Source organism: Heptranchias perlo, chromosome 30, assembly GCF_035084215.1.
Source record: "Heptranchias perlo isolate sHepPer1 chromosome 30, sHepPer1.hap1, whole genome shotgun sequence".
NCBI classification, from domain to species: domain Eukaryota; kingdom Metazoa; phylum Chordata; class Chondrichthyes; order Hexanchiformes; family Hexanchidae; genus Heptranchias; species Heptranchias perlo.
In genome coordinates this window covers 14,822,225-14,835,355 of record NC_090354.1, presented here as the reverse complement: position 1 = coordinate 14,835,355, position 13,131 = coordinate 14,822,225, and the positions used below count along the sequence as shown (strand labels likewise).

Here is a 13,131-nt window from a genome sequence, read left to right as displayed (position 1 = left end):
TAATTATTTTTGGATTTTGCCTGTATCCTAACTCCCACCAAGTCCCATTCTCCCATCACCCCTGCGCTGACTGACCTACATTCGCTCCCGGTCCAGCAACGCCTTGATTTTAAAATTCTCATCCTTGCGTTCAAGTCCCTCCGTGGCCTCGCCCCTCTCTATCTCTGTAACCTCCTCCAGCCCTACAATCCTCCGAGATCTCTGCGTTCTTCCAATTCTGGCCTAATGTATTACTGCAGGAGGATTAAAACCAACTCCAGTTTCACACCCTTTCTGTTGCACGCACGCAGCAACAAAACTGCCAGTGTTCAAGTGGAGCCGCATGACTGCTCGACATTAAAAGCAATGCCCAGCAGGTGACAGTGCAGCTTCCCTCAGCAAGTCAAGTGTTTTTGCTGGAAAACAGAGTACAATGCTTTTGCCACAAATTTTAATTTTTTCAAACAAGATGTTGAGATTCTCCTTTCATCAATGGTCATGCTGATATGTACCATCACACTGGTAGAAATGATTTGAGCATGCCCAGAAACCCAACCTTCTACCTATCTATGGAGCACTTGGCATGTTTTTTTTTCCAATAAGCGTTATATAAATGCAGGTTGTTGTGTCTGCAACGTTCCTCGCTACCCGATGAACCACGAGTCACTGATTAAAAAGGACTTTAGTAGACGTTACATTTGACTTACTGCCAGTCTGGAGCACTAATGCACAAGGTAGAGGAAATATTTTTGTACCAAATACAGAATAAAACCTGGGATTATAACTGCGGTTAGCAGCAAGCAAGGGAATAAGGAAGAAAAAGTCCACTGTTTTATTCACTGTCAAGTTTCAACCTCGTTGCACCTGCAGAGTGATTTTATTCAAATGTATAAGGAAGAACCCGCATTGCTATTGTGCTTTTCATGACCTCAGGGCAATCAATGGCACGAAGCGCAAAATGCTTCACAGCCACAGAAATACTTTTGAAATTTAATCACTAATGTAACCGATGAAAATATGGCAGCCAATTTATTTACTTTTTTTATTTTTTTCAATTCGTTCATGGGATGTGGGCATCGCTGGCAAGGCCGGCATTTATTGCCCATCCCTAATTGCCCTCGAGAAGGTGGTGGTGAGCCGCCTTCTTGAACCGCTGCAGTCCGTGTGGTGACGGTTCTCCCACAGTGCTGTTAGGAAGGGAGTTCCAGGATTTTGACCCAGCGACAATGAAGGAACGGCGATATATTTCCAAGTCGGGATGCTGTGTGACTTGGAGGGGAATGTGCAGGTGGTGTTGTTCCCATGCGCCTGCTGCTCTTGTCCTTCTAGGTGGTAGAGGTCGCGGGTTTGGGAGGTGCTGTCGAAGAAGCCTTGGCGAGTTGCTGCAGTACATCCTGTGGATGGTGCACACTGCAGCCACAGTGCGCCAGTGGTGAAGGGAGTGAATGTTTAGGGTGGTGGATGGGGTGCCAATCAAGCGGGCTGCTTTGTCTTGGATGGTGTCGAGCTTCTCGAGTGTTGTTGGAGCTGCACTCATCCAGGCAAGTGGAGAGTATTCCATCACACTCCTGACTTGTGCCTTGTAGATGGTGGAAAGGCTTTGGGGAGTCAGGAGGTGAGTCACTCGCCGCAGAATACCCAGCCTCTGACCTGCTCTCGTAGCCACAGTATTTATATGGCTGGTCCAGTTAAGTTTCTGGTCAATGGTGACCCCCAGGATGTTGATGGTGGGGGATTCGACGATGGTAATGCCGTTGAATGTCAAGGGGAGGTGGTTAGACTCTCTCTTGTTGGAGATGGTCATTGCCTGGCACTTATCTGGCGTGAATGTTACTTGCCACTTATGAGCCCAAGCCTGGATGTTGTCCAGGTCTTGCTGCATGCAGGCTCGGACTGCTTCATTATCTGAGGAGTTGCGAATGGAACTGAACACTGTGCAGTCATCAGCGAACATCCCCATTTCTGACCTTATGATGGAGGGAAGGTCATTGATGAAGCAGCTGAAGATGGTTGGGCCTAGGACACTGCCCTGAGGAACTCCTGCAGCAATGCCCTGGGGCTGAGATGATTGGCCTCCAACAACCACTACCATCTTCCTTTGTGCTAGGTATGACTCCAGCCACTGGAGAGTTTTCCCCCTGATTCCCATTGACTTCAATTTTACTAGGGCTCCTTGGTGCCACACTCAGTCAAATGCTGCCTTGATGTCAAGGGCAGTCACTCTCACCTCACCTCTGGAATTCAGCTCTTTTGTCCATGTTTGGACCAAGGCTGCAATGAGGTCTGGAGCCGAGTGGTCCTGGCGGAACCCAAACTGAGCATCGGTGAGCAGGTTATTGGTGAGTAAGTGCCGCTTGATAGCACTGTCGACGACACCTTCCATCACTTTGCTGATGATTGAGAGTAGACTGATGGGGCGGTAATTGGCCGGATTGGATTTGTCCTGCTTTTTGTGGACAGGACATACCTGGGCAATTTTCCACATTGTCGGGTCGATGCCAGCGTTGTAGCTGTACTGGAACAGCTTGGCGAGAGGCGCAGCTAGTTCTGGAGCACAAGTCTTCAGCACTACAGCTGGGATGTTGTCGGGGCCCATATCCTTTGCTGTATCCAGTGCACTCAGCCGTTTCTTGATATCACGTGGAGTGAATCGATTTGGCCGAAGACTGGCTTCCGTGATGGTGGGGATATCGGGAGGAGGCTGAGATGGATCATCCACTCGGCACTTCTGGCTGAAGATGGTTGCAAACGCTTCAGCCTTGTCTTTTGCACTCACGTGCTGGACTTCGCCATCATTGAGAATGGGGATGTTTGCAGAGCCTCCTCCTCCCGTTAGTTGTTTAATTGTCCACCACCATTCACGACTGGATGTGGCAGGACTGCAGAGCTTTGATCTGATCCTTTGGTTGTGGAATCGCTTAGCTCTGTCCATAGCATGTTGCTTCCACTGTTTAGCATGCATGTAGTCCTGAGTTGTAGCTTCACCAGGTTGGCACCTCATTTTTAGGTACGCCTGGTGCTGCTCCTGGCATGCTCTTCTACACTCCTCTTTGAACCAGGGTTGATCCCCTGGCTTGTTGGTCGAGTAAGGAATATGCTGGGCCATGAGGTTACACATTGTGCTGGAATACAATTCTGCTGCTGCTGATGGCCCACAGCGCCTCATGGATGCCCAGTTTTGAGCTGCTAGATCTGTTCTGAATCTATCCCATTTAGCACGGTGGTAGTGCCACACAACACGTTGGATGGTGTCCTCAGTGCGAAGACGGGACTTCATCTCCACGAGGACTGTGCGGTGGTCACTCCTACCAATACTGTCATGGACAGATGCATTTGCGACAGGTAGATTGGTGAGGACGAGGTCAAGTCAGTTTTTCCCTCGTGTTGGTTCGCTCACCACCTGCCGCAGGCCCAGTCTTGCAGCTATGTCCTTCAGGACTCGGCCAGCTCGGTCAGTTGTGGTGTTACCGAGCCACTCTTGGTGATGGACATTGAAGTCCCCCACCCAGAGTACATTTTGTGCCCTTGCTACCCTCAGTGCTTCCTCCAAGTGGTGCTCAACATGGAGGAGGACTGATTCATCAGCTGAGGGAGGACGGTAGGTGGTAATCAGCAGGAGGTTTCCTTGCCCATGTTTGACCTGATGCCATGAGATTTCATGGGGTCCAGAGTCAATGTTGAGGACTCCCAGGGCCACTCCCTCCTGACTGTATATCACTGTACTGCTACTTCTGGTTGGTCTGTCCTGCCGGTGAGACAGGACATACCCAGGGATGGTGATGGAAGAGTCTGGGACGTTGGCTGAAAGATATGATTCTGTGAGTATGGCTGTTGCTTGACTAGTCTGTGGGACAGCTCTCCCAATTTTGGCACAAGTCCCCAGATGTTAGTAAGGAGGACCTTGCAGGGTCGACTGGGCTTGGTGTTTTGCCGTTGTCGTGTCCGGTGCCTAGTGGTCCGATGCCGGGTGGTCCGTCCGGTTTTATTCTTATTATGACTTTTCGTTGCGAGATTTTACAACTGAGTGGCTTACTAGGCCATTTCAGAGGGCAATTAAGAATCAACCACATTGCTGTGGGTCTGGAGTCACATTTCGGCCAGACCGGGTAAGGACGGCAGGTTTCCTTCCCTAAAGGACATGAGTGAACCAGATGGGTTTTTACGACAATCCGGTAGTTTCATGGCCATCATTACTGATACTAGTATTTTAATTCCAGATTTTTATTTAATTAATTGAATTTAATTAATTAATTGAATTTAAATTCGCCAGCTGCCGTAGCAGGATTTGAACTCATGACTCTGGATTTTAGTCCAGGCCTCTGGATTACTAGCCCAGTAACATAACAACTATGCTACCGTACTATGCTACCGCAACAGCCCACAAACCACAATTTTAGTGATGTTGGTTGAGGAATTAATGTTGGCTAGGACACCAGGAGAGCTCCCTGTTCTTTGAATAGTGCCATGGGATTTTTACGTCCCCGAGAGGGCAGATGGGGCCTCGGTTTAATGTCTCATCTGAAAGACAGCACCTTTTATAGTACAGCATTCCCTCAGTCAGCATAGATTATGTGCACACGTCTCTGGAGTTGGGCTTGACCCCACGACTTTCTGACTTGGAGGCAAGAGTGCGACCAACTGAGCCAAGCCTGACCCTTATAATTTAGGACAAGAGGTGAGTGTGAGATTAATTAATGGTACTAAATAATATATCTTAACAAACTTTTATTTTTTGTGTTGTGCAGTATGATATGTATCTCTCTAACACCTTGGAAAAATTAGTTTGATAGACACATGACCCTCCTGTCGACTGGATGGTCCAAAAAATGATCATCAGTTTTGTTAGTTCAATCTGTTGTTTAGCAGTCCCACTACAGAAGACATCTGTCAATTGGCCTGGCCTGCAGGAGAGGGAGAGGACATAATCCCTACATTCAGTGACATTCTTGATGATATACAGTGTATGATGCTGTTTGGCTTTTCCTAGTTGGTTAATGTGTAGTTGTTGATAAATGAGTCAAATGCATTGGAGCCATTAATGCATAAATCTCACCATGAACAGAGATGATCAGATGTGAAGTAATGGCTGTGTAGGGACCTTTCATTACTGAATCACAGCTGTTAGCATTTGATTTATTTGAAACATCAAACAAATCATTCGGGATCTTCAGACAGTGGCGAGGCACCAGCAGGAGTTAGCATTTTGCAATATTAAAAGTGTTATCATGAAAAGCTATGAAATATGACGAGGAATGAAGAAGGACCATTTAGCTCACTCCATTATCATTCAGATTTCCAGATCGAGCTTACCATAGCAGGCAATTCCACTTGTACTCTTCATGTGAACCCCAGACATTCCTGGTAAAATAATTAAAGTTATTTTTAATCTAAGTAAAACCATGACTATTTTCCTTATCCCAGTCTAGATCAATATCTCTGTATCCTGCTGTTTACTTCTGAGTCAAAAAAACTTGTGATTTTGCAAATTGTTTCCCTATTGAGTATCTGAACCTTCATTTTGTATTTGGTCAAACCTCAATGAGAATGCTTCACCATCTCATGATGTTCATATTTGGTGCTTATCCCCTCTTTGTGCACCCCTGATTTTGTATAAAAACACTTCCTTTTATCTTCCTTTCATCCTTGTTTTAACTTCTTGTGCCATGTCTCCCTGCAGTATTCTTTTCCTAAGAAGCAGAATCTGAACCATCAAATTACCTACACAACAAAATGGTCTAAATTCACCAATCATCCGAGTTGCTCTTCCCTGTATCCTTCTTGAAGCATTAAAGCCCTTTCAAAAGGTACAGGGATCAGAATTGAATCATTATCCTTATTGTGGTCTGCCATGCATTATGGAGAGTTAATATTCCTCGCTTTGGACTTAAACTCAATGCTTTATCTTTAAACCCAGCATTTTATTCATCATTATCTCACTTTAAAGAGATATTTGACTAAACACTGTTACTATTTCCCTTGTTCAGTCTTTTTCATTCCCGGTTCCTCTCTTCTCTTCTCCCCTTTTGAAGCACCATTCCCTGCTTCTGCCCCTTTCCATCTCTCCTTCATTACTATCCCTTCCCCTTTCCTAAATTGCCATCCAATTCTTCCCTTTCATTGTTAACTATTTTCCCCTTTTCCTGTACTCTTCATTCCTTCTTTCACTTTCCCTTCTTTCTCCCCTTTATTACTATCCATTTCCCCGTTTAACCGCCATCTATTCTGGCCTCCACTAGCTTCTACCGGAGTCCTTTGGCTAATGCACAGGAACAGGGCCTTGAGTGTTCTCTATGCCGTTATCAGTGCTAATAGCTGGGATTTTGGCCTCTGTATACTCTGGATGGGAACTATGGCCTATTCTCACAAGGTCTCCCATTCAATATACAGAGGCCACAATCCCAACCATTGGTACTGGGTGTGGCGAGGACAGACAATGGATCTGTTCCTGCGCAGACTTGAGAGGAACTGTACTGGGAGGGGGAATGGGATCTGGCTTCACTGGTTCCTATCAACAAACACCAACTGAGCTCCCAGAACAGTGACAGTCAGTATGAAATGCCATTGGTTGACATGTATACCTGACTAGTCTTCACTCAGAGGGTTGTGAATCTTTGGAATCCCAGAGGGCTGTGGATGCTCAGTGGTTGAGTATATTCAAGGCTGAGATTGATAGATTTTTGGACTCTAGTGGAATCAAGGGAAATGGGGATCGGGCAGGAAAGTGGAGTTGAGGTCGAAGATCAGCCATTGTCTTATTGAATAGCGGAGCAGGCTCGAGGAGCCGTATGGCCTACTCCTGCTCCTATTTCTTATGTTTTTATATAGTCGTAATACACGTAGGGGCAGGGTTTTGCCCTGAGTGGTGTTCGGGCGGCTAATCACCCGATAGTCCCGATAGGAGGCCTGGTCCATTTGGAGGGCCTGGCTCACTAACATATGGACAGCAGTGTTGCGGGCATAAAAGTGCCCTGGGCAGGCCCGCTGGCTCTGATGACCTGGTGTAAGAATATAGATTTGTTTTTACATCATTCCAATACAGATCACGGACAGAACAGCCAATATAGCAATGTTGGTTTAAACTATTTGCTCGCAAATCCTGTGTGTTCCCCTCAATGATGCTGATAACATTGGAAAGGATGAATTTCAGGGTTGAAGACATTGTACTGTAAGGCTAGGCACACATAGATTATTAAATAAATAAGCTAGTTGGATAATATGGAGCTAAAAGCATTGTTAGGTTTAAATCACAAGCTTTTGATCACAGCGGGGGGGTGGGGAGGGGAGGGGGAGTGTGAGTGAGGAGATTACTGCAATATAAAAGGCAATAGGTTCCTATTACTATAAAGCATAACATCAAAGGTTTGTACAACCAAATTATGGCTCGAGAAAAGCAATGATAGGAAGTAACAGTATGGTATGACAAGACACGAGGCCCAGCATCTCTGTCTAGCAATCTCTTCAAAGCACTAAGGGTCATAAAACATCTGGTAGTGTTGAATCCAGCAGGAACTAGACCATGAATGAAAATGGTATAAAAAGAGATAAAATGTTTCACTCAGTAGGAGCTTTTGCCTAACTTCAAGACCAAAAACAGCAATTAAAAAAAAAATTGTAATTTTTAAATTTTTCCCAAGAAAATGTTTTAATGAGCAAAAACTATTAAGGAGTTCTGAGACTCCACATTTTTAAAAGTTAATTTTTAGTTGTTTGGTCATCAATAAGACTTATCGCGTTGTTAAAGCTTAGTTTCGACCTGGTATATTTAAGCGTACCTGTTTTGTGGCGATATTAGTTAGTTTCCAGTTGGGCAGAAGAGTTAGTTGACGTGGCTTTTTCATTTGGCCACTAACAACAGTGACTGCTGTTGAGCTCAAAGTTCTTTTTAAAGCAATTTCCAGCCCATTATTGTTGGCCAACAAGCAGTCGCTTGTTCAGAAGCATTTAAAGTTTCTGTAGAAAGGGACCGTCTCAAAACTGAGAGTGACAAGGGAAAATGTGAGAGGTGTAAAATGGTCCGGGGGTTGGAGTAAAGAGAGGCAGTTGTAATGATTCAGCAACCGAGAAATTTACTGGGACTTTTGACTAGTTCCCCAGTGTTCCCTTCCCCGTACCCTATGCCATTACACCCCTTCCTTTGTTCAACAGAGAGGGAGGCAAGAAATTGTGCAGGAGTTCGAGAAGTTTGTGTTAGCCCTTTCACAGCAAACAGAGACTGTGAAGCAATTATGTAAAAATTCCTTTGTTAAATATGCGAAGAGAAAGAAATTGAAAGTCCACAGCAAACATCAGAGATTAAAATTGTTGTGAGAAAACAGGATTGAAGTAAAAGACTAAAAGACCTTCTTTTGGATTTCATGTACTGTCCCTTTAAATGAATGTCCTGTTTTCTGCTGTTTCAAGCTGCAGCTTTCTCAGAACTAAAAGCAGCTTAACTATCTGTAGTCCCAGTCGTTGATATTCGGAGTAATGTAAGCATTTTGATCATTGTCTTTTCCATGAGCAGATGCTGTTTTACGTTTGTTAATTGTTTTCTCTATATATGTATTCAAATATGTGTTATTTATGAGATATTGAGTCCTCCTATTTTTAGGTCTGAAAACTATGTTTACAGACCAAGGGCTCAATTTTGAAATGGTGCTGGGATGGCAGTGGAGGGGGTGAAGATGCGCGTGGCAAACCCGAATTTTAAAAAAAATTACCTTTTTCCGATGCGATCGCGATGTAATTGATGGTGATTAAAGTTGTTTCCGGGTTTTGCGCCCGGCAACCAGCCTGATTGATAGGAGATGTGGGGGGTGGGGGCAGAGGGGGAGATTGGGGGGGCAGATGGGGGGAGAGGAGGACATCGGAGCAGGGGGGTGCATGTGACATCGGTGGAAAGGTAGGTTTATTTTGTTTTTTAACTTTGTGCAATGGTTTTTTATTTAATTTATTTTGTTTATTTTTGCCTGATCTGGCCCTCCTCGCCCGGTTTCACCAGACGTGAATCGGAAGCCATGGGAAAGCTGCCCGGGTAAGTTTAAAATCGTTTTCACTATCTACTATGTTAGAAATAAAGTACCTTAAGTACCGCAATGAGGTACATTTGGTTCTTTAACTATCATCCCGCTGGCTTTAATTGCCGGCGGGACTTCCGCATTCGGAAAGCAAGCGCGCATACAGGCACGTCTGTGGGAAACCCAGAAGTTGGCGGGTTGGGGCCTGCTTCCTCACCCACTCGGGATTTTCCCAATTTTCGCAGCCCCCGCATCCCCAACGCACCCGCACTTTGATTTGAAAATCAGAGCCCAAGTGTCTGACCATGTTATCAAATTATGAGTATTGTTTTTCTATTGGTGGTCACTTTAGAAAATTGGTTCTGTAAATTTTGTGAACAATCTCTAGCTCGCGACTAGGGATTATCATGTAAAGTTTGGCATTTTTGAGTTCATCAATCCATAACAAGGAATCAATATTTTAAGCTGGAAGAAAGCAAATAAGACTTGTTTGATTAAGGTGCTTGGAGTTGTTCTGAGTCCTTGAATGTGATTGTTAAAAGTATGTTCATTTCAATTTATGATTGTGCCTCAAAACCTTTGTCCTTTCCTAAAAAGTGTTTGGCTTTATACATTTTAAATTAAAAACGTGTCGTACGGATTTATTTTGACTGTAATTTACATTATACCACTGTTAAAATGCACAGAGTTTATTTTTAAAAAAGGTAAACAGCAGCTTTGGAGAATTACAAAGTTACAGTTTGAACTTTTTCAAAGCACTTTTTTTATTGATTTAACAGCAGGTCTGAAATTGCCGTTTTGCTGGCTGACTCCTTCCCTACCCCCAAGCGTTTTTCACAGTGAAGAAGTAACCCCTTACTTCTATTTGCCACATTGAATTGCCGAATGTAAGACATGCTGTATTAGTTTTTTTTCGGTATGAGCTCGAAGTGATACCACCATGCTCATTGCTGCGAAAGTTCTAGTGGAACAAGTTCTTTCATGGTGGGGAATTCGAGGCGATCAATCGTGATAGTGGAGCATGATTTGTGGGCCAGGTCACGAAAGAAATGTTAGGGATAGAATAGAAATTCCACATCCCAGAACACTCAAGTGTCAGGCTTGATGGAAAAAAACAAATAGAACAGTTAAAACTATGTTAAAGAAAGTGGTCAGTGAGACTGAGATCTTAAAGTATCACTGATTTTGATGGCAATCAGAGGAACTGTGTCCAAAGTACTGAAGTAACGCCTTTTGACTTTTAAAGCCATGACAGGTCATGAAAGAGCTTCTCCGAAACATCTCTATGCTGTGTTGATGACGGATATGTTAAAGCAAACTGTTTTACCAAACTGAACCCTTTCAGGGGCACCAACCATTGAAAGGCCTCCCTTTTTCAGTTCATAAATTTGTTTAATTTCTAATTAAGTTCTAACCTGTATGGAGAGTTGTTTCTTTTTAGATTGAAAGGATGGCGTGTATGAAATCCATCAGAGCAGCAAGGAACAATGTGACCAGACAGGAAAGAGGTACCAGAGTACCTGAATACTTCTCTTACCAATGACAATTGATGGTGTAAGGTGGGCCAATACTAATCTGGCAGAATGAGGCGTTAAAACTTTAAATTTTCCATATTTCTGGCGATGACATGGAGGCAAATGAACTAACGTTCTTCAATTGTGGCAATTGTTTGAACTGCGGACTCTTGTTTTAGGCAAAAAGGCGAGATCCCACATGTAACAAAACTAAATTAGACCAGGATGAAGCAACAAAATGTCCGAGACAAGGAGAAGGACCAAATAATAGACTGACAATGATTTGCAATTTGGAATTTTCCTAATCTATTACATTTTTTTTTGTAACAGTGCCTTCCGATTTATGTAATTGTATGTATGTAGAATTTAATCATGCAGTGCTAAGAGAAATGGTATACGATTTTACCAAGAGCAATTCGGGAAGAAAATCAGGTGAATTGACTTAAAGAGAAGGTGGGGAAATGATAAAGCAATGTGCAAGTAATTAAAGGGATTAAAATAGGCAAATGGGGGATGTTATATCAGAACAATAAAGACTATAAGGAACAACTGATCTCAAAGGCAATTACGTGTAGTATGTATGGAGGATTTTTTTTTTTTACTTAATCAGATCCAAGAAGGGGTTAAATGATACAGAAAACAATTGGATACCAAATGTTATATTAGGCAAACAACTGAAAATCTGGAAATCAGAATTGGTGTAAGGTGCAGAGATTCAGATTGGTGTATTATGCCAGGAAGCCTGTAAGCAGAGTGATATTATTTCGAACTGATTCCTGTGATAGTGGCAATACCATTGTTATCTGTTGACGTAAGACCGATGGAAATATTTAAAGTGGACTCGATAGACCTGTTGGAGGGTATGAGGGAGTCTCGAAACCCCCAGGCCTGGGGAAAGCACTCCTGCTCCTCCCAGCCCACAAGCTGTGCCTTTCTAGGCACCTACCTGTTAGTCTCGGGCCTTCTCACCTCCTTTCATGAGGCGTAAAACAGAAGGCCCGGGAATCCTGGCCCCCCTGGGGTTGAAATCGGGAATTAGTGAAAAATGGAGGACTGAAGCCTCCTTGAAAGGCTTTAAAGCCTGACCCACCTCCTGGGAGCGGGTTGGTCGCCCGCTCCTCGTCCCGCCCCGGTGAAAACCGGAAATGGGCGGGTTGGGGGCTGGTCTGAAATGGTGGCAATTTTCAATGCGCCCCCGCCCCTAACCCACCTCTTTTTTAATTTGAAAATTGAGCCCTTGCTGTTCCAGGAAAAGTGGTGTCTGGCTATGTGTCTGTGATGTGCTGCAGAGCACATCATTAGCAAGTGGCTACACTCTGAATGAAGAATCCCCTAACTTCACTATTGATTGATGGTTGATTGATGGAACTCAAAGAGAATTAATGTTCGGAGAGAGGAAGGGATTGTGTTACAAATCATGGGCTCAATTTGAAATGGTGGCGGGTTGTGAGCAGGGGGGTGAAGGTGCGCAAGGCAATCCCAAATAAACAAACCTTACCGTTTCCGATGCGATCGCATCGTAATTGATGGTGATTAACGTGCTCTCCGGGTTTCGCGCCTGGCAACCAGCCTGATTGACAGGCTGGTTGCCGTCAGGAGCTGCAATGCAGGGTGGGGGTGGGGACGAGAAGGAGAGAGAGTGAGACGTCATCCGGCACTGGAATGGAAGATCGGGTTGGGGGGGCGAGAGGAATATCGGGGGGGGTCGAGAGGGGAAGATCGGGGTGGGGCGAGTGGAAGATCGGGGGGGGGAGATCGGGGGGAGAGGGGGTGAAGAGGGGAAGATCGGGGGGAGAGGGGGTGAAGAGGGGAAGATCGGGGGGAGAGGGGGTGAAGAGGGGGAGATTGGAAAGGGAGACATTGGACATCGGAGCAGAGTGGAAAGGTAGGTTGATTTTGTGATTTAACTTCATGCAATGGTTTTTTATGTAATTTACTTTGTTTCTTTTGCCTGATCCGACAGTGGGAAAGCCGCCAAGGTAAGTTAAAAATCGTTCTACATACATAACTGTCACAAGTAAAGTGCCTTAAGTACCTCAATGAGGTACATCTGGTTCTTTAACTATCTCCCCACCGGCTTTAATTGCCGGCGGAACTTCCAGATTCGGGATTCCCGCGTGCGCACAGGCACATCCGTAGGGAACTCGGATGTTGGCGGGTTGGAGCCGGGCTCCGAACCCGAATGGGATTTCTGCGATTTTCAGAGCACCTGCTGCCCCCAACGCACCCGCATTTTCCTGAGAAAATTGAGCCCCATATGTATGATTTGGCGAAAAATATTTTGCCTCACACCAAGTAAAATGACTAAAATTGGGGATAAAATATTGATGCCTGTTGGGGCCCACAACGTTACACAAAATTCAAGTAAATGTTACCCTTCAGACAGAAGCCTTATGAGTAGTTGTAAATTTTGGCCATACAATTCCACCCCTTTCTTGAGTCTACAATCTATATTGCAATGCACCAGCACTTCTCAGGGACAATATCATCGTTATGCAGCGGAAGACTGATGAAATTGTACAGTCTATTGCCACCCTGGGTAACCTGGTGCGAGGTGGTATATAGCATCTCTGCATAAGAACAGCCTTTGTGTTCCTGCTAATTGTCCTCCCAGAAATGGTTTGCTTGATTTTTAAAAAAGC

General features: G+C 44.6%; 1 long non-coding RNA gene across 2 annotated transcripts in view; it reads right to left on the bottom strand.

Annotated features, from left to right (window-relative positions):
• The window catches only part of LOC137299945 (uncharacterized), a 104,979-nt gene extending 97,158 nt beyond the window's left edge, over positions 1-7,821 (bottom strand). Inside the window, exons 1-2 of one of the 2 annotated variants that reach the window (XR_010958011.1) lie at positions 7,752-7,821; positions 5,290-5,337 (exon numbers count right to left, since the gene is read on the bottom strand). This is a non-coding gene — a long non-coding RNA (uncharacterized lncRNA). Of the gene's footprint in view, positions 1-5,289; positions 5,338-7,751 lie in introns of those variants that run through there. The other variant, XR_010958010.1, reaches the window with a different exon arrangement.
• Between the last annotated feature and the right edge of the window lie 5,310 nt (positions 7,822-13,131).